General features: G+C 36.9%; 1 protein-coding gene across 2 annotated transcripts in view; it reads right to left on the reverse strand.

The window, feature by feature from the left end:
- The window catches only part of LOC129750639 (serine/arginine repetitive matrix protein 5), a 165,474-nt gene extending 142,008 nt beyond the window's left edge, over window positions 1-23,466 (reverse strand). For both annotated transcript variants that reach the window (XM_055745637.1, XM_055745636.1), the window contains exon 1: window positions 22,663-23,466. The gene's annotated coding sequence lies outside the window, so the exon portion shown is untranslated. The remainder of the gene's footprint in view (window positions 1-22,662) is intronic.
- Window positions 23,467-26,182: the final 2,716 nt, after the last annotated feature.

A 26,182-nucleotide genomic window follows, 5' to 3' on the forward strand; every position in this document is an offset into this window, starting at 1 on the left:
GGACTCCAATTTATTACGCGATCTTTGAATTACTGTACGTTGTACATCATCCCAAGTATCGTGCATCCAACAACATGCGTCCTTCAACAAAATGTTCTTTAAGCTATGACCTATATCGGCTTCAAAAACCATGGTATGAAGTAAAAGTTTTGACGATTTATTTGTTCACAATTCTTCATAACGTTCTGATTCATAGGTTGAATTATAGCTGTCAAATTTAGAGGCATGAATAAAACAGTGATCAAGTCATCATCGCTTTTGAGCTCATTATTCATGTGATGTGCAGAGCAATTATCACGTAACATTATAGCTTTCGCATAAAAACACCTTTCAGCTGCTTATTTGCGTAATGCTGTTCTACTAAGTTCTGAAGGAACCAGCTTTGCAAAGTCACTCGAGTCATCAAGGCATTTTTACACATTAAGGACCGCGAACAATTGTGAGCCTAAAATCACCGACATTTGGCGATCTCTATCTCAGAAATGACTGGGTCAAATTCTACAAATTAAGTTTCTTTGGGTTATCGAAAGTATTGTACACAATTATGTAGAACAAAGAGTGTACCAAATTTGAGTTACGCTTCCCGATGAAGCACACTCGCGTCAAGCCAAAAACGGAATATCTCGTATTTGGTCCGCAATGTGTTAAAGGGCGAAATATGTCGGGGCTTATTCTGCGACTCGAGTAACGTGACTCACGAAACTTCACTTCTTCGTCTTGACTCCAGAAAATGCTTCAGGAAAGAAATTTCAGTATTGATGAGATCTGAAGACCAATAGCAGCTCATCCGAACGAAGATTTCGAGGAAAGAGAGGCTATTCAAGCCAGCAAAACTATCTGAAATTTGGTAAGTCACGTCACTCGAGTCGCAGAATAAGCCCCGTCGTGTGGTTTTCTGTTACATTACTACAAGGCATGAAAGTTTTATAAGACGCAGTTATCATGTTTTCTGATAAATCTCATCAGGATTATTTAAAAAAAAACCGATAATTGTCACCCTAAAATGCATCAGGGGGATGACAAAATCACTGTGATTCTGGGATTCACGGTGAAGGAAAGTATACTCCTATAGGCTAAAATAATATGGACCATCGCGCTCGATTAGAATTGGTAAAAAAAACCCCTAGTTAAAAGACACTAAAGGATTGAATTCTAGTAATTTCATCTAACCCTTTCAATGTCGAGCCTAGTCGCCGCGTTTGAACTACGAATTCTATTCTCTTATTTTTTTTTACAGAATCAGAACGCATAATTTTTATAGAGTTTTAAATTAACGGTTTTTTAAGTAAATCTTAACGAAACCTTTGATGAAAAAAACTTATTCATTAAACTACCAGTGACAAAAAATATCATTACACGTTACGCAAATCGTCCTCAAATAAATATGAGGAACATGTTTTTTCGGGAAGACATTCAAAAGCTGCTTACTTTGAAAAACTCTTGAAACAAAGTAAGTTTCAATTAAATCGAAGGTAAAACCTCCTCAATACACTTGGGTGTACCTTCCTACCTTAGTAGTTGTTTTTCTCTCTTGGCAATTGTTTTCACACTACAGGTGGTGCTTTTGGTTGCTCGTGTAAACATTACTTTGTGGTGTTTTAGCACAAAAAGTTGGCATAAAATTAATTCTCCGCTGGCTAAACAACCAAACAGTGCCACCAGTATTTTTTCTTCCACCACAACCCTCGAAGGAATGATGGAATGTGGTTGAAAAAAAAATCCATAACCGCGTTTTCATTCAATCGTGGCAAAGGTGCTGATCTTCGGCCGCTTGCTGTTGCTGTTGCTGCTGCTGCCGGCTGACCGCCAAAGACGAAGAAGGGGGTAATAATTTTCGAGATTAATTCAGTGGGTACCGCAAATCGCACGGTTCCATTTTTTCACTCCATCCCTTAGGTACCTACTATCCCGTAGGGTATCTTGGCTTTGAAAGTTGATCGGTTTATTCACTTTTTTCTGCTATCGTAGGTCCGGAGCCACTGCCTTGTGGGCTTGGTGGCACCTTTGTGAGCATTGAACTTCTCGAGATCGACACCCAATAATACGATGGTGGAAGTGTGTACTTTCTCGGATCGCATAGATGGTACTTAACGCATGGATCATGCTCACATTACTGGAGCTATCTTTGAGCGGAGTAACAGTAGAACTAAAGGTTGCAGACAAAATTAATTGTAATTACAAAACAGTCGAATAAGACGAGAAAATGAGTTATGATTACTTACAGTTTTCCGATTAGAAAATTGATGTGCATTTTGGAAAGCTAAAGTTAAAAATGAGGAGAGTTTTGTTCAGGTTTGCTATATTTTTGTGCTGTCGACATGCTGGTAACAGAAACGTCCGTTTCCAGGGATCTCAAACGATTTTTTTTTGTTTGCGGGAGTGTGGCAGTAGAGTGTAGACTGAGTCGAATTGGGGTCATTTTTGAAATTCTCATCCACGATTTTTTGCAGAATTTTTAAGTAACGTTTACATGATTAAATTTGAACTTAAAGGTTTGTATGGGAAAATTAAATATTTTGTATTGAAAACTCAACATCATTTTTGTTTGTTCTGTCGAACCGAGCCAGATGATGGTTTTTGTGCCAATTTATAAATTACCCAAAAAAAAAAAATTCCCGCCGAACAATTTGGTTGAAGACCGTTACTTCGTATCTTATTAGGCAAAAACTTTATTAGCTGTTTAACAAGGGTATGTCTTTTCGTGCAATACTTCGACTTGATCCTTTATTATAGGAGACTTAATTCGGTCTTGGTCACTTGATCAGCATGCTGTAAGCTTTCGAAAAAATCATGCAAAATCTAAAGATAAAAGACTTTTATCATATTAGTTTGCATTTCACAGTTGAGTAGGCATTGATCGTTTCGAAACGAAAGCGTTTTTTTTCGCTCTTCAACAGTTTCTAGGAAAAAATCTTATTCAGGTGAAAAATAGTAGGAAAAATTAGAAAATATCACTAGCTAATCACGGGATCTGGTGCGCATTTGATGCGATTGTTTTAAAATGTGTTTGTAGTCCTCGGGTTGTTGAGGTGTGTACTGAACTGCAAATACAAATTTATTTTCGGCGCTGACAGTGACAAGTTTTGATTTAATTCAAAGATTCACTGAAGAAAAATAATAATCTTTGGAAGTCAGTCAGTTGGTTAGTGCGATAATCATGTCCGGTGTATTTTGATTATCATTCGTACAGAGAAAACGTCTTTCATAATAGAGAACAAAATTAAGTGAATTTTTGAAAAGTGTTGAGGGCAAGAATAAAAGAAGCACTCCACTTTTACTGATTTTTGCTTTTTGGGTTATGCTACAATGAAGGCAGAAACAATAAATGACGCTCTGGCCAAAGTGTTAAAGTAGTGATCGAGAGGGTCCCGGGAATGTGTGTTCAAATTTAATTGAATGATTCCTGGAGGAAGATTTTGAAGATCAATCCCGAGCAGACTATGATGCCTAAAACGAGAGCAAACTGAGACCCAAATAAGCTGTTAACAGCAAACTGAAAGCATTATTTGCTGTTGTTTTTTTGGCGACAGCAAAACTAAGCATCATTAAGGTATCACTAATTTTATTTTGACAGCAAACTGCATCCACATCTGCATCAGCCGAAAATGGAGAAGGAGCCTTCTCGATGTCCGCAACAAGCGAAGCGCAGACATTGCATCTGACCATCACCTCGTCCTTGGCGAGATACGACTGAGAGTTGCGCGTGTCCAACGGCGCGAGGAGAAGGTCGGGTGTCGATACGACGTCCGCCGGTTGGAGAATCCAGAGGTGAAAAGGGCATACGTTGAACAGCTAGAATCCCGAGCCTCGGAGCTGCCGACAGACGGAACAGTCGAAGAACAGTGGTGTGGAATCAAGAATGCCTTTATCACGACGAGCCATGGTACTCTCGGTAAAGTTTGTGGAAGACGAAGTGAATGGATGTCGGATGAAACCTGGAGGATGATCGATGATCGGAGAAAGGCGAAAGTCGGAATTGAGCAGGCATGTACCGGGTCAGCCAAAGCAGCCGCCCGCTTACGATATGCGGAGCTGGAAAAGGCAGTTAAACGAGCTTGTAGACGAGACAAGAGAGCCTGGACAAACTCCCTAGCCGAAGAGGGAGAAAGAGCCGCCGCCATTGGAGATATCCGATTATTATATGATATTTCTCGCCGCCTTAGTGGTGCAAGGACTAATGCGAGAATGCCGCTGAAAAACCGAGCAGGTCAGCTGCTGACAGATCGAACAGATCAGCTCAAGCGTTGGACTGAGCATTTTGATCAACTTTTCCGAGTTACAAATAGCAATGACCAACAGAACCCGCAGCTCGAGGCGCCCACAGTAAGTCGCATTAATGGCGTCAATTCGGAAGCGCCCTCGCTGGCTGAAATAGAAGCGGCAATCAAGAACATGAAATCCAACAAAGCGCCTGGAATCGATTGCATTCCTGCTGAAATGCTCAAAGCCGACCCTGCCTTGTCAGCACAAATGTTGCACCGTCTTTTCGCTGACATTTGGGATACTGCAACATTCCCGGCCGACTGGATGCATGGTATCCTCGTAAAGGTCCCAAAGAAAGGAGACCTAACAGAGTGCGGTAACTGGCGTGGCATAACTTTGATCTGTACAACCCTCAAAGTACTCTGCAAAGTGATCCTGAACAGGATCCAGGAGAAAATCGACGTTACACTCCGACGGCAACAAGCTGGATTCCGATCCGGACGATCATGTGTGGACCACATCACAACGCTACGAATAATACTGGAACAAATCAACGAATTCCAGGACTCTCTTCTGCTGGTGTTCGTTGATTTCGAAAAAGCATTTGACCGACTGAACCACGAAAACATCTGGGCTGCTCTTAGACGAAGAGGGGTCCCAGAGAAACTAGTCCATCTCATCGAAGCACAGTACGAGGCATTTTCGTGCAAGGTCTTGCACGACGGTGTCTTGTCCGAACCAATCCCGGTAACTGCTGGAGTGAGACAAGGATGTATTTTATCACCGCTACTTTTTCTCATCGTAATGGATGAGATCTTGACTGGATCGATTGACTGTAGACCAAACCGAGGATTGCCGTGGAATCCTTCAACCATGGAGCAATTGAACGACCTTGACCTGGCAGACGATATTGTTTTGCTCGCCCAAACACAACAAGACATGCAGAGCAAACTCGATGACCTCACCGAAAGCTCCAAGGCAGCAGGTCTCAAAATCAATGTCGGAAAGACCAAGTCGATGGAAATCAATACAGGAAATCGTTCCAATTTCGTGGTAGCTGGACAACAGGTTGAGACAGTGGAGTGCTTCCAGTATCTTGGTAGCCAGATTACGCCTGATGGTGGTACTAAGAAGGACATCGAAACCCGGATCAGAAAAGCCCGATTTGCGTTTGCGAGTCTCCGAAACATCTGGCGGTCACGCCAGATCTCTCTACGAACTAAGATCCGAATCTTCAACTCAAACGTCAAATCCGTATTGCTGTACGGGTGTGAGACTTGGTGCACATATGCGGTGACGACGCGAAAACTGCAAGTTTTTGTGAATCGGTGCCTGCGGAACATCATCCGCGCTTGGTGGCCTGGCAACTGGATCTCAAACGTTGAACTTCATCGCCGGTGTCATCAAAAGGCGCTAGAAATCGAGATTCGAGAACGTAAGTGGAGATGGATTGGGCACACGCTGCGAAGAGATGAAAACGAGATTTGCAGAGAGGCGCTTGACTGGAATCCAGATGGGCATCGAAGAAGAGGCAGGCCCAAAAGCTCGTGGCGGCGAAGTCTAGCCGCTGAAATCCGCACAGTTGACGAGAACCTTGGCTGGCAGCAAGTGAAGACGCTGGCTCCGGATCGCCAGCAGTGGAGATCTTTTATCTTAGCCCTATGCGCCGGTCAATCGGCGCTGGACCCTTAGGTAGGTAGGTAGGTAGGTAGCAAACTAAAACAAAAATGAGATGCCTACAGCAAAATATTAGCATAATTTTTTGTGTCCCTCTACGAGAGCAAAATTTTGCGTCATTATGAACCCTTTTTTTTCTATTTAAAAATTAAATAAAAAAATTTAAAAGCAGGAATTTCTTTTTGTTTTCTTGAAGCAAAATTTTACCAAAATAAAAGCATACTAATTTTCAACATACGTTCAGTAACAATATAAAAATACGTAAAATGTTATTTCGCCAACGGCATTGCCGTTTTGTAAAAGCGGAATAGGTGTGGAATAATAAGAAGTCGTCGTTACCAAGAATGAAGTCATCTGTATCACCAAAATCACATTTTCATACTGTCCACGAAAAATTTGTAAAACTTCTTTACAGAATCATAAATAGAGCACAGAAACTTATCATTGTAGTGCATCTTTAACATCAACTAAAATATTGTTCCTCTACAGCGATTCGCACTTCCGATCCGTCTTACTGTGTCCATCTCCATGTCTGGCAAATTCTGGATGCTGCTCTATTTGAATGCGCTCGACTCGGAGTTTACTGCTGAACCTGCGAAAAATAAATCGATTTCATATAAATTCATAAAAAAAGAACGAAAAAAAGAACGTTACCAGAAATTTTGTCACGATTAAAATTCAACTTTTCACGAATTTTGTTTTTATCTTCTCCTGCTCTTCTGGCATGGCGAGCTAAACTAAAAGGTTGTCAAATTGAAGGGATTGGCTCTCCAGCGGCCTCTTTTGCCGAAAGGCACTAGAAGGACTAGAATAGTTATTCTAGTCTTATCGGTTCGAGTATTCGAAAGGTGTGTTCAATGGATCTTATTCAATATCGACAGATAATTTGAAATGTAGCTTGCATTTTATCAAAACTAAGAGTCCATTTACACTTAACGGTGAACATGAACACGGTCAATCACGGTTAACGGTTAAGTGTATATGGATTTTCAGAACTGATGGACAGTGTAATATAATGAAGTAAGTTTTAAAAAAATTGTCTGGCCATTTCAAAAAAGATCCATTGAACACACCTTTTTTTTACTCGAACCGGCTTGATTAGAATAACTATTCTAGTCCCTTTATAACTAGTGTGTCAAAACAAGGAGAAAAAAAAATCAACCCGAGTAAAAGAGACCGATTAAGGGCTAAACACATCCCTAAATTTTGACAACATTTTAGTTTAGCTCGTCATACCAGAAGTGGAGAAGGGTAAAAACAAAATCCGTAAAAATATCGTGAAAAAACAGGTGAGGTTTTTATTTTCGTTAAACTTTCCCTTTCTGAATTGATATTAAATCAATTTGTTTTTCGCATGTGCAGCAGTAAACTTCGCATCAAATGCAGTCTTATAGAGCAGCATTCGTCAATAAGAAGCATCGAGAATTTCCCTCCAGACAGATGGAGATAGACAAACATTGCACATCAAAACCAAGACGGATGGCCTCGTTTAAGGAAAAAAACTAAATCAGTGTGCCTCGGATGGCTTGAGGTTAGTCAACTTGTTTGCTATAACGAAGTTATGGAACTCTGGAAAATCTGCTTATTAAGTTTTCGTAGAACTTGAGCTAGATAATGCCGGATGAGCCATCTATCGAAGTGTTTGACTCTATTCACGAATCCTTCATCAAAAGCGTTCGGACTGGATCCAGCAAGGCTCTAAAACTGAAGCGAAGAACACTGGAAACGAATTCCGATAAAACGTCCGAAAACGACCTAAGGTAAGTTGATGGAAACCTATGCAATTTAGTTATAGGTTAGGTTTACTAACAAATTAATATTAGGAAGATTTTGTTATTTTAAAATACCCAGTAGTGAGTAGTTTTTTTTCTGTCACAGTATTTGTATTTTGCTATCACGCTTTTAGATTGTGATTTGTTTTGGTTTTTCTTGACAAAAGATGATACACAGAAAAATTAAGAGCCCAATGAATCGCAAAATGATTTCAAATTTTGCTTATTCTGAAACTCCAACAATACCGCGGTTTTTCAAAAATGTTGATAGCAAATTCATGGCTTATTTTACTATCGAGTTAAATTTGTTGATGCCCTATATTGGCATCATTATGCTTTCCAAGCTCTCAAAAATTGAGGTGTAGTTAGGGTGTCAGTTTTAGCAAAATTTGGTATCACTTTGCTAACCATGTATGGAAATTTTTGCTCTCATTTTTGCTGTGTACCACCTTATGTCAAGCAAAATGAGAGCAAATTTAACTCTCAGGGCGTGATAGCAAAATTTACTATAATTTTGCCATAAATGCCTGCTCGGGATGTTGTTATCGTGGGTTGAAGTTGGTCCGACAGAAATAATCTAGTTCAGTTTGGAAAAAGCTGCTTGTGGAAACTTTTGTCGATGCCTGCTTTGTTATTTTTTTTATGATGTAGATTGCAAATGCACTTGAAAGTAGCATTTGAGTGTATTATGTTGGATGGATTCTTTGTCCTTGGTATTAGAAAGTTGCAGTTAGGTTTGACGCACATCAATGGGCCGCTAAAAAAACTTTAGTGGTATAATGATAAGTATCTTTTCATTAAAGAGATGCTGAGGTAAGTATAAAGGAGAATTGTGTATGCTGATAAGGTAAGATGTAAAACATGATTAAAAATGTGTTAATATTTTTTTATTAAAAAAAGCTTAACTCTATTATTGGGATTAAGAGGGGGTAGGACAGGGCAAGCCAGCCGGAGTATCTCGGCAAATTTGGAATCTTGAGTAGGCTACTTAGGTACCTTTTCAGGATTCTTTATTTGTTTCGAACAGTTGGAAGGGAGTGAGATGAGTCAAACCTGTCCCAAGCCAGTGGTAACGGACCTCTTGGTTGTGCTGCACTTATTGTTGATAAGTTAAGCATGTTAGTTTGCATTTCACAGTTTGTAAGTGACAAACAAAAAGAATTCTAAAAGTTTGTCTATTACCCTATAGTCATTGCATACTTAAAGGCGCAATTTTCTAATTTTCAGATAAAAGCACTTTTATCTATATATTTTCCTTCTGAACGGATGTTGATCTATGCTAAACACGAAATCATTAATATTTATCCTTTTTATCTAAAGACTTATATAAATCCTATAATTTCCTGATAAAAAGGACTCAATTTTCATCAGGAAATTAATGGATTAATATAAGTCTTTGGATAAATAGGATAAATATTAATAATTTCGTGTTTTTCAACGATCAACATCCATTCAGAAGAACAATATACCTTCTTGGACTCGAATGATCAAGTGAACCCATAACCTACATTTTGGAAAACTTTTTCTTAAAAAAATTGAGAGTTTACTATTGCTTTGAAAATATGGCATTAAGAAGTTCATATTATACTCTAACGATTGGAATATTGGAATAAATCTATTTTTTGTTTTTTTAGGAATTATGTTCGTCAAGTTGTAACGGATGTATTTATCCCAGCACTCAGCAACTTCAGCGCCACCTCCAGTATTGAAGGGCTGCTGGTGCGTGTTTTAAGGGTGCCCGGCTTAAGCCTCCTTTTCAGGGCGGATTTGAAATAATAATCAAACACACTCAATCGTCATTCAGCGTTTCCAACGTATACCTAATAGGGTCCTATAACTTCCCTCCCGTGGTAAATCAAGATTAGCCTCCACAGCGGTGCAATAATCACAAAAACACGAAAAACCCACCCGGAAGAGTCGTCAACCGTTCTAGAGTAGACCAAAAGGCATACAAGTAACAATTCTTGTATTGGACTGTTCAAAAGTTACCCTGCCTATCCGTGACGTCACGCAAATCTTGAGATACAATTTTATCTTACTAGCTAGCAAACCTGTTTTTCAGCTAAATCTTCAACCTTTGAAGAAGTCTGGCAACCGCGGTCAAAGGGGTAGCTTTCAGTTCGGCGCGAAGGTGCATAGGACTGTCGATGATTTCTCAGCTTGGATGCAAACCTTCATTCCAGATGAGTCGACTGAAAGCACTTTGGACTTAACGATTCCGGTGGTTTAGATTCCGGCCATGTGGTAGCGGTAGTGGCGACGTTTGACAGATGGCGCCGCTGAGACCGGAACTAACGTGGGAAAACCGTAACTCTTTTGCTGTGTTTCCCGTTGGATGAATTTCGGTATCAGATGAGTTCCAAAGTTTTTCCGTTGGTTAATAGGGTAACCAAACTCCGTTTATCAGATGTCCTCGCGCAATTTAGGGAGTCAGATGTTGTCGATTTTGAAACCCCACGTGCGCACCCACGTTGAACAGTGGGAGTGATCTGTTCAACATTATGTTCATCAATATAAACCTTCCATTATGCCCAAAATGTGATAACTGAATCTTACCTAATAAACTGGCAGTACAATTCACAGGTTTTAATAGGTGGTGCAAAGTAACTAACGTTTTTACGAGTGTTATCTAGTCACGTGGTGAAATAAAATTTACATTGTTTATCTCTTTTCTATCATACTATCGACTATTAACTTACAGAAATCACGCTTAATAACTACCACTGAGATTTCTATAGTGGCGAAACGATATATGATTCGGAAATCTGAAATAAACCTTCAGACTTTATATAAAGTTAACAATTTTAAAAGTGCCAACTCACTTCTGGTAATTCACTACTCTAACACTGCACCACAATGTTGGACCTACAAGTAGTCAGGCTGACGGTCTTCCAACAATTGAAATCTACACCCCTATTGCGTCAAACAATACTTATTGTATCGGATCTGTGGAAACTACTCTCTCTTCATCATCGGTTCCCTGAGCTATTTGGGGCTGTTCTTTTATCCCACACCACCACTTGGGAGTAACACGACCTTGAAAACTAATTTCCCACTAACAAGCCCATCTTTTGCCTGTTAAGTTATCATCCAGAAAATCTGAATGAGATCTTGTGCGGAACTCAGTAGATTTAAACTTACACGACCAATAGTCCTTCTAGTGACCACCAGATGGAGATAAAATATGCCGAAAGTACGTAGGCCTTTTGGAGTCAAATGGCCAACGTAGCTGATGATAAATACCTGTTACAAAGTTATGTCGTGAGACGGAATACTATGTAAATAAATAATAACTGTTTTTTGTTTTCGTGTGAGAAACATTTTAAAATCATGAAAAAACATCTTAAAGTCAAATTTTGTTAGATTTTTTAAGCCAAGTGGAATAAAAAAAATTGTTTATTTTTTTGAGACAACATTTTTTTTGTTCTATTTGGCATTTTTTTCTTGTACATTTGTTTTATGTAAGACATTCCAGTTTCGAGATATAGCTAACGAATCAAGTATCCCTAGGGATCAATTATCCTCATTCTCCTCTACTGTAAAATAATAAATACATTTTTTTTCCTTTTGATTTTTTGTTAAATTTCCTTGAAATGACACCTGTTTGAATCGCAATTGGCATGTGTCAGATTTTTTCATTCCTTGAAAACGCTCCTCGGCGATGCGATCGTTTCTAGAAGAGAGCAAAAGATGATCACAATGTCTTCTCCTTGGCAAACTTGTTCAAATTGAGTGGAGGAATAAAAAAAAGTGTTTGTTCTTCACTCGAATCGACCCGCTGAATACGCCCTCGGCAATTGAATTTCGACTCACGTAGGGGTTAAGCAAAGGGACCTGAACACAGACAGGAGGAACAGATGGATTCATGTAAGTAAGTAAGTAGGTATGTATGTTCCTACTCTCGAACGATGATCCGCGTCGCTACTTTGGAGCTCACCTTGTGACCACTCGGGGCGAGAACCTGCTGAAGCTGGCTTGGTGGTAGATTGTTGAACCGTGAAACCCACAGCTAGAATTTTTTTTCCAGTCAACCAACAACGAAAGAACCAACCGCCAACAGTCAGCGATCCAAAATAACTTGGTTTTGACTTAAATTTGATTCGCTAGGCTGGTTTTTCTGCTGGTTTGTTGAACTGAACCTGTAAAACGTGCTAAGTTGCCAAAAAGTACACCTTCTTGTTATGAATTCTCGGAAAAACGGCAGTATTTTTTTTTTCTTGGCATCACTAGGTTTTCTACCTACGATGACTAAAACGACTCCGAATTTATGATGTTTTTGCTTTTGTTACTTGACTTGACCTTAAACATACAAAATGCGATTTGTTTCTACAGGCTTCTTCCTGTAGCCCGTTTCAAAACTAAAATATGAAAAATTGTATAGTTTTTTTTTTATTTTCGTAAAGTTAAAAAAATATAATTATAATTCCACTGATTCAACTTTCAGTTGTTTCTGAGATTTCGTATTCAAAATATAGGCGAGAATGAGGATACTTGATCCCTGGGGATACTTGATTCCTTAGCTTTATCTCGAAACTGGAATGTCTTACAAAGATCAAATGTTCTAGAAAAATGTGCCAAAATGAGCAAAATAACAATGCTTGAAGTTAAAAAAAATTTAAACAAAATAATTGTTTGAGAAATTGAACTTTGTTTGAAAAATTTCACAAAATGTAACTTGAAGATATTTTTTCATCACTTTAAAATGTTCCTTACATAGGAAAATTATGAAAAAAATATTTGTTCCAATGTATCAATCGTTCGAGCGTAAAATGAGCTTCATAATGCCATATTTTCAAAGCAATGGAAAAAGAAAAGGTTTTCTAAAATGTTGATTATGGGTACAATTGATCCCCTAGAGTTGGGTATAATTGATCCCCCTTCCAAACGGCATATTCTTGTTCTGAATTGATCGTTATGATTGCTGATTACGAAATTACTAATATCCATCCAAAAACTAATATTTATCAAACAATTGTCTGAAGAAAAGAGCGAAAATAATTAATTTTCTCTTAATTATAAAAAATAGCGCCTTTAAGTATGCAATGTTATTAGCGTTGAGACAAAGTTAAAGAATTTTCTTCTTATGTCTGCTATAAATTGTGAAATGAGAACAAACATGACCAGAATAGTCAATTAACATTCTATCTTGAGGTTTTGTTTGATTTTTTACAAGGATTAGGGCTTCTTGAATAAAAGATCAAGTCTCCTCCAATAGGGGATCAAGTCTCCCCTAACTTCAGAAAAATCGCAATTTTTTTACTCCCACGAAAATGCTTCTAGTTTATCAACGGGTTCAAGTATCGATCTAATTTTTGGAGCATAGAAACTTGAAGTTACAAGCTGTCAGAAAATGTCAAAGACGGCGAGTTGCTAAATTTTTCAAAAAAGATATGGTGAAAATAAGAAAAGGGGATCAAGTATCCCCACTCTCCCCTAAGTTTTTAATCATATTGACTTGTCCTTTTTTTGGTAGAAGTACATGAATACACTCTAATCAATTATACGAATGTAAGGATCTTGAATCTGGGTATCTTGTTGAGTAAATTGTAAATTTTAAATGGTAAAGATCAAAACTAGAATTAAAACTTTCACATATAGGAAAAAATGTTCGAGATTTTGAAGCACCAAGGAACAGATTATTCACAATTAACGCATGAACATTTGGAACAGAGTGGTTAAAAGCTAAAGAAAAGTTACAAAAGTGCTCTTACTTACACTCCTACCGTTTTCAACCAAAAAGTGCATTATTTTTGGGTTTTTAGGTTCCAGATTACGCAAATTTTCGTTATCTACGCTTATATCCGAAAAAGTGTTATTGCTGGTGCATAAATTCAGGGGCAAAGGCAATTGGAATAAGATTAGATTGTTTCTCAGGAGTTTCTGCGAAAGTTTTGAACTCGAATCTTTTGGATTCAGTTCATGATAGAATTTGTTTGGTTTATCATAATTTTTGAAGATTGTAGGAGATTCTAGAGAATGTTATAAGTATGTCCCGATTAACCACTTGATGAATGCTCCAAAAACATTTTGTTAATTGAAGCAATTTGAAGTAATTGGCATTTTTTTTGCTAAAATACCGTTCAAAGTAATGGTATTTTACTGCAAAGTTACAGGCCCAATTTGGCATGGTGTGACATATAGCATTATTTTGTGTATTCTAAAAATCATGGAATATATTCAGTTGTTTCAAGTAACAGAAAGAATTTTGTATTCGTTCTTATGTTTACGCAATGAAAAGTCACGATCCAAAATCAGAAAATGGAATTCAAAAATAAATTTTAAAGTAAATCAGAATTAGAATTATTTTCGAAGATCAGCATTAGGAACAGAAGGTACTAATATGTAATTTGAATAATGCAAAATCAAAATTCAAAATCTCAATCAGCACTCAAAATCAGAATACAGAAACTGAATATCATTCACAAAGTAAAATAAACATTCTATCTTCGTTATTCGAATTTTGATAGCGATAGGCATTGTCATGTTCTGCAACAACATATGAATTATGAAAGTTAGTCTTTACCCTATAGATATTGACTACTTAAAGGCGCTTTTCTAAAGTTTCTAGTAAAAACAGTTTGAATCAGTTTGAAGTTATTGGACAAATATTAAAAATGGTGGTAAGCAAAGATCACGATCCATTCAAAGGAAAATATTTCTTTTTGGACTCTTGGGGTCAATTGAACTTATATTATACATTTTGTAAAACTTTAACAACTATTGAGAGTTGACTATAGCTTTGAAAATATGCCGTTGTGAAGTTCATATTATACTTTAACGATTGACATAATATTTTTATTACAATTTTTGCATGTGGGAAACATTTTAAAGTGATAAATGAGATCTTCAAATCACATTATGTTATTTTTTTTCAAACAAAGTTCAATAACACGAAAAATAAATTTTCAAAATTTGTTGAAATAACAGAATTGTTGTTTTGTTCTATATGGCACATTTTTCTAGAATATTTGATCTTTGTACGACATTCCGGTTTCGAGATAGCTTAGCTAAGAAATCAAGTATCCCAGGGATCAAGTAACCTCATCCTCCCCTAACATTTTACCACAATTACTTTGAGAAAAATCTGCATAAAAATAATGTTAATGTAATCTTAAAAAATTTTTGTAACATGAAAAATTTTTTAAAAATTTCTTAAGTGGAAAAGTAATTCGAAAAAGTTTATTTTTGATCCACTGCCACCCCTGTTTACGTTTCCAATGAGGTTTTTATTTCGTACCGAAACCAGAACTCAAAAAGCTATAACAAAGTTATAGTCGAGATTACAGAAATACAATTATTATTAATCAGAATTATCAATCAAAGTTATAAATCTGGTTTTAAAATCAAGATCAACAAACCAGCTTTAGAACTAAATTTAAAAAAAATTGGAATTCAGAGAAGAAATGCACAAAAATGTGTTTTCTTTTAAGAAATTGTAGTTCTTTAAGACATCGCTTAGTAGAATCCAATCACATGAGGGTAATCTCATGATAAAATTCTATCTTCGTCATAATCGCTGCTGATCAATGTGTGTAATTTCTGTTTATTTATATAATCGGCCAGAATGATTCGAAGACTTCATCTATTCTTTTTTCATTTATTTTGAATTCATCCGAATTTTTCAAAATTGTCATACTTTTAATTTCTTGTTCAACTTTATGTTGTGTTAAGGTCATGAGGATCTACAATCAAAGCACCTCGTGTTGTCTCCTGATGTTAGAAAAGGTAAGGTGATTGTATAACCTCAGGCGCTTTCTTATGTGTAGTAAAGTAAGGAGGTTCCAGGAAAAAAAATCAGATTCGAATATCGGGAAGCATTATAACATTTTTCCAGACATCTCAAATTTTCCCAAGAACTTAAATATTCTTGAATTTGTATCTGGCATTGGACTATAAAGTTAATATTGGAAATCTGAGATCAATATTTTGTCGAACTTGCGTTCATTCCTGTCACCTGTCAGTGAGGCTCTCGCACTTTTTGAACTGAAACATCTAAATTTCGGCTGTAAATGTGGATCATCATTGAGAATTGATTTGCGAATATGCTCAACACAAATAAAACACGCACTACACGAAGAACCGTTCCGTGCATTAAAAATGACACAAAGTCAAATGGCCTCATTAAGGGAAAAAATGATGGCCAAATTATAATTGTCAGTACGGTAAATCTTCGCAAACCTCCAAAGAAACGACCAAAAGTACTTCCGATTCACCACTAGGCAGGTAAAAGAGCGAACGTTTTCCTGTACTATATTACACGTTCCTTCTGCCTTCCAAAAAAAAATCTTCAACCATCTGCCGCTCCAAAGCTTCTATCCGATCACTATTGGTTGGTGGCATATTTGCCATGCTCCAACTCAAGTTATAAAAGCAAAATTAGGCCGGCACAAAAATCCGAAACCAAATTGCAATTAAGTTCCAGAGGAAGCAAACCGGAGTACCTTCCCCTAACTTCGGCGAACAATCGAAAAATGAAGGCAGCTGAAGGCAACGAAACGCAGTCGTGTGATCAGCGACGACGACGTAGGAAAAAATCGAACTGAATCGCTGATTTCAGACTCGAACGCAATAGCAAGAACAGCAACAACAAGGTCATCAGCTCGACGATTGTCACGCACTGTAACCACTAAAGAAAAACTTACTAAGCGTGACGCACCTTCCGAACTTGAGGGAATCTTTCGGCAGTGCTGTGAGAATTGAAATTTACCGATGATTGCCGAAACTTCTTCTTTTTTAACGTTCCGCAACGAAGTGCTGGATATGATAAAATTTTCATTAACAATAGTTCATTGAAAAAAAGAAGTGCTGCAAAAGATTGGTCTCCGTTTTTTGAAAGCATGAAATGGAGAAACGCTGACTTCATGCAAATACATTTTAATCGAGACCTATTTTTTCGAATTCTTGTTGTTTATGATGCAAGTTGTAAACATACTCTCTTGATTCAAACCAAATCCACAACTTATCTGATCAGGTATCGTCATCTAAACATTAGAAATAAATATATCCAAATTTCAAAAAGGATTCAAAAATAAGATTTCAGAGTGCAGATTCAAACAATAACTGATGGGTTTTTCACCTTTCTTCTCTCAGCAGAAAAAAAAAACTGTTTGTTTTCTTATTTTTTGAATACCTACCAATTAAATAATTCACATAGTAAAAGTTTTTTTTCTTAACTGATTTTGGAGGGAATCCGTGCCTTGAAATCAAATCTGATGCAAAGGATAAGACGTTTGAAATATGAAAGTTCGTGAGTTAATAAAAAATGGACACAAGCACTTTTGTTTTGTTTTTGAAAGGATTTTAACCTAGGGACATACGTACTCTTTTTCGATCAAGAAATGTGAGTAAACTTCTTTTTGAGAAATTTTACGAAAAGTACTCTTGTTTGTTTTAGTTTATGAGGTATGTTTTCCACATCTTATACAAGACATACGAAAGAAATACAACTTACAAAAACTTTCAATACCTTACCTAAATATTCCGTATTCATGAAGGCATGTTTGAATAGTAACAAACAGTGAGCTCAATAAGCGCCTTTTATCATGCATTTATTATCTGACGGGTATGCTCCGGGGGTCTTCAAATCTCAAAATTCAAAATTGGATTTATTTCGCGACTTAAATACACACGTATTTTTCCAATTTCCAACTTTTTTAGTTTTTTGAGTTAGACTAGGTTAGATTTTATTGTAAATAAAATAAAACCATATTTCAAAGGTACTTTACTCTGCTATTTTTTGACGGAAATCATAAAATAGCACATCAAAAAGCCTTGAAATTTTATCAGCATTTCAAAACAATTATTCAAAACCATTTAATAAATGACCATTAACATGAAACATTGCAAATAAGCTTTAAATTGTGTCTTCTATAAGTACCGTCTACATCACCAAGTATTCTGCAAAAATACTATTGTATAGCCCATTTCATGATTCAATTTTCATCTAAAAAAACCAAAGTGAACCAGGCAATTCTGACCAAAATCCAGGCTTTTCTTATGAAAATTCAAGAGAAAAAGTTAAAAATGGACACAATAAAATATATTTTAAAGTTCTTATATTTTTGAACACCGCTGACAATTTAAATTTCACATTTCCAATAAATGTTGCCCACGCTCATAAAACCATACATTTTTTAATCAGGGCTTTTGGCATAGCCCAGTTGGCAAGTCAGTTGCTTCCTGAGCAGATGTCCGTGAGTTCGAGCCCGAGAGTAAACATCGATCACAGTTGTACCGGATAAATTTTTCAATGCCGGATAAACTTTTTCACCAGCTTGAAAAATAAACACGTCACAACGCAACAAAGGATTGCTTCGATCTCCACAAAACAAGAAAAGTGCTAAATGCATCAAAAACAATATAAGAAAAAATGAAAAAATGCATTAAAAATGAGAAAATTGACTTAAAATTATGTTAATCAGGAAAAGAATAGTTTTTGTGTAGAAATAAGTGAAAAAACGTTAATTTTCAAAGGGAACCTGTAATGTTACATAGGAGTTTGATTAAAAAAACTGTAGGAACAGTCAGCTTCATGCACTTGTCAAAGGTGTTTCCAGATCATATCCCTGAAACCACACTCCCAAATATTTTTTTTTTTGCTAGGATGCAGAGGTAACCTCGGTCCTAAAGCACAATTTTTTTCTTTCATCCTTTTCTCTCTTTTTCCTAACTATCTATTGACTACTAGGACGTGGCCGGCGCCGTTATTGATGTTCAAAGAGAGAGCATCAGTTTTGTCCATTGAGAATGTTGCTAATCCCAAGTATCATTCTTTTGACCTCTGAACAAAATTGGCATAGCCCAGTTGGCAAGTCAGTTGCTTCCTGAGCAGATGTCCGTGAGTTCGCTTACGCTTAACCCCTGCCATCAGATTCTGTACAGCCACCTTGTCCACCTTCTTCGCCGCAGTAAGCCAGTTTGCCTTGAACTGCTGCTCGTCCTTAGCAGTTTTTTGGTCTTCTTTAGGTTCCGCTTGACAATAGCCCAGTATTTCTCAATTGGGCGGAGCTCTGGCGTGTTGAGAGAGTTCTTGTCTTTGGGAACCACTTGCACGTAGTTGGCGGCGTACCACTCCATGGCCTTTTTACCGTAATTGCAAGATGCCAAATCCGGCCAAAACAGTACGGAACAACCGTGATTCTTCAGGAAAGGCAGCAGACGTTTATTCAAACACTCTTTCACGTAAATTTCTTGGTTGACAGTCCCGGAAGCTATGAAAATGCTGTTTTTCAAGCCACAGGTACAAATGGCTTGCCAAACCAGATATTTCTTCGCGAACTTTGACAGTTTCATGTTATTGAAAATATCAGCTACCTTTCCCCTTCCTTTTTCCGTATAAAACTCCTGTCCCGGAAGCTGCTTGTAAACGGCTTTGACGTAGGTTTCGTCGTCCTTTACCACGGAGTCAAACTTCGTCAGCATCGTCGTGTACAGCCTCCGGGATCGCGCTTTGGCCGTCGTATTTTGTTTATCATCGCGAATTGGAGTCACTGCCTCCTTGTAAGTCGATAGTCCGGCTCGTTTTTTGGCTCGATGCACGGTTGTAGACGATACACCCAGCTTATTAGTGGCATTTCGGAGAGAGAGAGAGGTTAGGGTTTCGCTTGAAACTACCGGCAACTCTCTTTGTCGTCTCAGCGGCTTCCGGTTTTCGATTTCCCCCCGATCCAGGCTTCCTGGCTGTCGAAAAACGTTCCCCAAACACTTTAGTTACACTTGTAACGGTTGATTTAGCAACTTTTAGCGATTTTGCCAGCTTTGCGTGCGAGTAGCTCGGATTTTCGCGATGCGCGAGCAAAATTTTGATACGCTGCTCTTCTTCCTTGGACGACATTTTGACAACTGAAGAGTGAATTCCAAAATCGAAAAACGAGCAACACTCTACACACACACACACACACACCTTTAAAACGAGGGGTGTTCAGGTTTTTTAGATGCAAAATTGAAAGAAATACGTCAAGTTGATATTGACCAAATTTTGACCGTATCACCCTTTATCTCTGTGTGATTACATTGACTTGTCACGGTGTGCATAATGGTACCACACTGATTCTTAATAGCAACACTTGAAATGAGTATTGAACCCAGATACTCATTTTGGCATTTAATGTTGAGCTTGATTGTTATTCGTACCTCGTGTATCAGCCAATTCAAGATGTGTGTAGTCACCCAATGCTATGCTATGCTATGCTATACTATTTAGCACTTTCCTTGTTTTGTTTATAATGTATTTTTTTAATTTGTCATATTTGCTATTTTTGTCATTCTCCATTATTTTTTAAGCGATTTTTGTAATTTTTAGACTTTTGCTTGTATTTCTTATAAATTTTATGAAAGTTTTATCATTTTTGTCGTTTAGATCAATTCAAGTTTTCAATTTTTTTTATTATTGTATTCTATTAACATTTAAGAACGTAAGAACGTATCTCTGGTGTTTATCTAAATTATATTGTTCCCGTTATAGCAAAAGCTATTAGGTAATGTCGTTTAGAAAATAGTTTGATTTGACACATGCGTGAAAATCGGATGTTGCCTAAATCGAATGTTGCCAGAAACGAATGGAGTCTGTATTATGTTTTACAATCATTTTGATTAATTAAAGAAAAAAAAAGGGACAAAAATCTTTCGATTATGGCAACACTAAATTGTTGCCAAAATCGAACGGGGTCTGTAGTTTGAAAAATTATATAGTACTAAATAAGGATGAGGAGGGTTATTTAGAATTCCAGGAAAAGCTGATGTACAATAAACTGCTGGAATCTACTTAAGGGTTCCATAACATAGAACTTAAAATTTCAAATCAAGTTTATAATTAAAAAATTACCAAAGGAGAAAAAAGTTATAAAACAATGATAAAATATGAGTTAAATCAGTACAAAGCAGACGTTCATCCGCATGTCAAATATATTTGGAAATTGGCCCGCTAACTGTCACTTTTTTCCTTGAAATAATACAACTTCTCCTATTCATTTATTTTTATCTCCCATGCCACGGTAGATTTTCTTGGCCCCTTACTAAATTTTTCTTGTCTAATTCATTCTTAATCTTTCGAGGCTTATATTATACATCCGTGAACACCAAAAAAAATGACCGCATTGTATGCGCAAGCTTTGTATGGAAATTTCAAATACTTAAATTTTTACACCTCCCATAACTTGCTGCCAGAAATTTTTGAAGCGATCCATCCAGTCCTGAATAAGCGCAACGAGTTTTAATTGTGCGTGGAAATTTGTATGGGAAAACCAAATTTTTCATTCAAAAATCGTCAGAGATGTACTGAAAGTTCCAAAAAATGTATCTTTGGATGGAAAATATTCCTTAATTCTTGCAGTACAATTCATGTGAACAAAGCACGAACCTAATTTGTACCCAAGAAAAGATGTTCGATTTTGTGTCAAAAAAAAATTTTTTTTATAAAAATAATGTTTTATATTTTAGCGTTTTTGACTGCTTTTTTGAAAGCTGTCAAACCGTAGGTTGAGAATAAATAAATCTCAAAAAAATTGCTATGCATAGCCAGGGAATTTATTCCTTTTTCCATATACCTAATCTTTGCAAAAACATTTCATAAAATTATCAAAAGCTCTAGCAAGCAAACTTTGCCATTTTTGAATACTGTTCAACGGATTCAAATTTTTTTTCTTTTGAAATAGTTATAACTTTTTCCATGAAATGCTTAGTTGCTTGTCATGGTAGCGAAAAATGAAGCTTAAGAATAGTCAAAACAAAAAAATCAGCATAAGAGTGCTGCATACATTTAGGGGTAAAAAAATACTACAAAAAAATTTTCTAGCTAAAATCATAAAAAATAGATGGATGAAATTTTGAAATTAACAAGCAAGTGATGCAAAACAATCATAAAGCATATGGAAATGAGAAAAGGTGAATCTTTGATTTGCATTTTGATGCATTTTAGCCCTGATTGGTAACTTAATAACAAAAAAATTTATTCAAAAAAATTGGTAATTGATCGAAAAATATAAGAATACACCAATAATATACCAACAGTGTAAAAACAGGATGATAAAAGCAATATAAATATTGTAAGTGATATCATTAAGCCAATCCGTCATACTGGGTAAAGTTTTTTTTACGACACCTTCCTATAAAAATTGTTTTCAGATCTTTTAGGCTATGAACAGTGAATCTATTCCCAAATATTTAAAATTAAATGAAAAATATTTTTTCACAAATGGCGATGTCAACATTCTTTTGTTTTATTCTCCATAACTTATTTTAAATGATTATCTGTGGATATATTTGTTGGTCATCCGAATAAATACTGTTTTGATTCAGTCAATTTAACACCCAAAACAAAAAAAAATCATACGAAAATTCCTTAACCCATCTCGCCTTTGAGACAGTATTCTTTTTCCACCTTTAATGGTATTATGAGGTGAAAATTCGCGTTATTTATTTGAAATATGCCTTAATTCCCCCAAACTTTTGTCAGCACGAAATTCCATTGCTGGTAAATGTAACATCAATCTACGCTTTCCGTTATTACGAGTTCATCTTGCAAAAGTCACTTCTCATCTTCTCTCAACGTCCACTAGCAGATACATAGGTACTCTAAGATTTGGAAACGCTCGCTTAATCAATCCTCCGATTGCGACTATTTTGTGCCGCAGGAAATGCGCAAAAGAAAATTTGGTTGTGTTACCAAATTGTAGCAATTCGTGGCTATTTTCTTGTCGTCATCTTTTTTTTTTTAGCTCTCACTCAGTGCCAAGCTTTTGAGCCTATATGTGTCCAGCATACATATAGGTAAGGTATGTGAGCAATGGTTTCCTCACGATCTGTTTTTTTAAGCAACAAGCGCCAAATTAAGGTTGATTTATTCTCTCATGGCATTAGAGGTGCGCGCGTTTGCGTACGAACGTTAGAGAGGCCACGCAAAGGCTTGGATCTCCGCGCTGCGCACCTAAATCGTGGAATGTTCTTCGAAGTGCTGCCTCGTCCAGAGTGTGCACCTTTTAAATGGTCGCGATCTTTTCTTAATATACGTTACCTTTTGCTCTGCGGTTGGCGATCTCCGACAAGTTGGTTCTCGTGGCTCTTTTCAATGAACAATATAACAGCACTACGACAGTCAGATTTGTAGAATTTTCAACTCCGAGCAAGCTTCAGCCCGATCACCTCTTTATGGTATTCGTAAAATGTAAAACAATCCACTTCGTTTTATATCTGAATTGAATCTTATTGCAAATCTTTTTTAGCTGCAGATTTTCACTTATTTGCACAACACTCTTCTAGCGGGCAGATTTGCGACGATAACTTTGAGCACAAATAACCCAGCCTCTTGGTCGTATTTTTTTATAACAGTAATTGTACACAGAACTGATCACGGGGAATGTCGGAGCGCGAAGGACACCACAAGAGAAGCTTTTCCAATTACTTAAGCTTTTAAACACTCACTTCCACTTTAACGGTAAAATCAATCCCAATTGGTTCAATCAAAACACTCAAACTTGATTTCAACGATTATGTAAGCGCCCAGCGTATATAAAATCCCAATAAGAATCCAAAAGATCGACCCACTAATTAGATGCACCAGGGGAATGCGATCATCACCTGAGCGCTAAGAATTTTGCTTCGAGCAAACTACACACACAAATCCGCCATAAAGAAAAAGGTGAAGAGGAAAACAACGGGCTGTTAAGCCCCCTTTGAAGGGGAAGGCCAAAGACAAACTCGACGGAGCGACACCGAGACTCACTGAAGGCACTGAACGACGCAAGGACCCAGACTTGAGAGCCGGTTGAGGTACGCCTCAACCGTTCAAATTCCACACCGCGACTGCCGAGTGATCGCAACTTCGAAACCACACCAACCAACAACCCAAAGACTTCGCCGCATGAACATCAACATACTACGGTCTCGAAAAGGCAACAGAGTTGTTTTTCTCCCAGCCAGTTTCTTTGGTGTTGTGCTGGAAGAAATTAAAAACAAGACTTCTTTTTTTCCCGAGCATTTTAAGCCAAGAAAAATCCCATAAGAAAAACTGGTTTTGCGGTTCACCTGTGTTGGTTGCAACGATCAGGTCGTCCGTCGATGAAGATTGGGAGAAGTCGCGATCCGTGGTTTCGCTGTTGCGGAGTCACGTTCATTCATGGAGTCTCCCTCGCGCGCTCCAGGTAAGAAATGAACGGTACCCACTGAAGCTTGTGAATGTGCCCACACAGGTGAGTAAACAGGCTAACGAGTTAGGCAGGTTCAAGATTTTCATATGAGACTACCTCAAGCATTTATACATTTTGAATTGACATCTTCTTCTTCTTTCTACTTTTTGACTGCACACCGTTTTCCGGGCCATCCCAAGGGGGGAAGGGCTAGTGGCAAAGACTATATGGTCGGGATTCGACCAGACCGAACTGAACGCCATCAGCATTTTTCCGAGTCACTCGAGTTTTATGTACAAATATTTTCAACTATAGACAAAATCAGTAAAACTTAAAAACCAGAATCAATTGTTTATAATTCAAGGAACGCATTCCAGTGAATTATTTTAGAATTTTCGGTTTCGCATAAGAATAACAGGAATTTCAAAATCTGCAGTTTAAAAATTTTCTCATGGCGTTCAGTTCGGTCTGGTCGAAGGCAGGCCATATGCCCAAAACGAGAATCAATTTCAACATTTGATCAATTCCTAAGAGCAAGTTCACTGGTGTAGGGAAAAAGTGGTAGAAATTTTGACACTTACGGCACATTTTGAAAATATTGCCATGCAAAAACATTTTCAAGATCTGTGGCCTTCTAGTTTTTTTACAACACGTGTTGTATTTCGCATGCTGTGATGCAAAAATAGCCATATTTCTATCACATACGGCTGAAATAGAAACAGAGTTGTAAAAAAATACAACACCCCAAGGTCTTGAAAACATTTTTGCATGGTAAAATTTTCAAAATGTAAAAATTTCTACCACTTTTTCCCAACACCAGTGAACTTGCTCTTACTTTAATTTTTTTAGCATTTTTTAGTGAAAAGTCCTGCGATTGCTTTGATTCTGTAAATTTCACGAGTTTGCTGTCACTAAAGCTGGTACAAGCATAAGCATAAATGTGCTGTATACATTTAGGGGTAAACATAATAAAAAACCATCTTCTTACTGATCAATACATGTTTGAACGGATGAAATTTTACTGTTAACAAACGTGTGTGGCGAAACAATCATTGTCGAGCGCGCGGAAACAAGATCAACAGGGCGTGTAACTTTCATTTGTATTTTGTTGCATCTTACTCCAACTACGTAAATGAATTATATAAACGTATATTTAAAAAAAACGGTGATTCCCACTTAAAATTTTATTTCTCCAACAGTGTTGGTATAGATCAACCAAACCGGTATAATGTTTACTTTCTTTAATTCATACATACACAGAAAAACGTAGTCAGGCAAGAGAGGGCCATTTTAGTACTACGTGACCAATCATATTTTTGATGCATAAATCTAGGAGTATAGAAAATTCGTGAACATTCTCAACTATTTTCTATAATTAAAGCTCAAATTTAGATGCTCAAGAATCATTCTAGAACTAGTTTTCAAAACATGTTCAAATATCTAACTACTTGAACTGGAATGATGACGAAATGTTAGCGTTCCTCGGTGAAAGAAAAGGTAACCAGAAGACAAATGTCCATTACCGGGGAAACAACAAGTTTCGAAAATCATTTTGAAATATCTGCCTTACTTAACAAAAAAAAACTTAACACTCGTACTATGCGCTGATTAAAACAGGAATGTTTATTCGAACATTTTGAAAGAACAGACTTCGTTATTTACTCTGAACACGAGGAAATATGTTTCATTTGAAAAAATGTATGACTCAGTTATCCGCTGGTTCGCTGGTGGCATGGACCCGAGTCTTATATCGGTACTGGGCAGGCGCGGATCTAGAAATCGCTCTTAGGGGGGGTGATTTAGTAAATTTTCAAAAAAAAATTGGCCAAAATTTTTTGAGTGATTCCGAAAAATAAAAACTATGACAGGGAAATTGTTGATGATACAGATGAAGAGAGTTCTGCAGCATGTAAATAATGTTAACGACAATTTAAAAAAAGAGTTTTTTCAAAGAATTCTGTACATCTGTTTGTGGCTGGCTTTGTCTTAGGCAAAACGCAGACAAATATTTTTTTCACTAGTATGAAGTTGATTTTACGTTTATTCATCTAGTTGAGGAAATAGAATGACCATTTGTTTATTTTTATCAGGTTAGAAATCCATAAGCAATTTAATTTTGAAAATCATAATTTATTTATATTCGGTGAAAAATAAATCTGTTGGTATGATTTAAACTTACTCAAATGAGCATCTCTGGTTTTATGGTTAAAACTACGCCTTATTAATTTTGGAACCATTACAATATTCGGGTAAAAAAGTAATTTACACAAGTTTCAATGAAATTTAATCGAAATATTTTCCCTTTTGAGTTCCAATTTCAAACCGTATGCTACTTCATTACTTATCGAAACCCGTCAATGTATTTATTCAATAATTTTACTTATTTTTCACTTGAAGTTTCATCAAAAT

Source organism: Uranotaenia lowii, chromosome 3 (assembly GCF_029784155.1).
Source record: "Uranotaenia lowii strain MFRU-FL chromosome 3, ASM2978415v1, whole genome shotgun sequence".
Lineage (NCBI taxonomy): Eukaryota > Metazoa > Arthropoda > Insecta > Diptera > Culicidae > Uranotaenia > Uranotaenia lowii.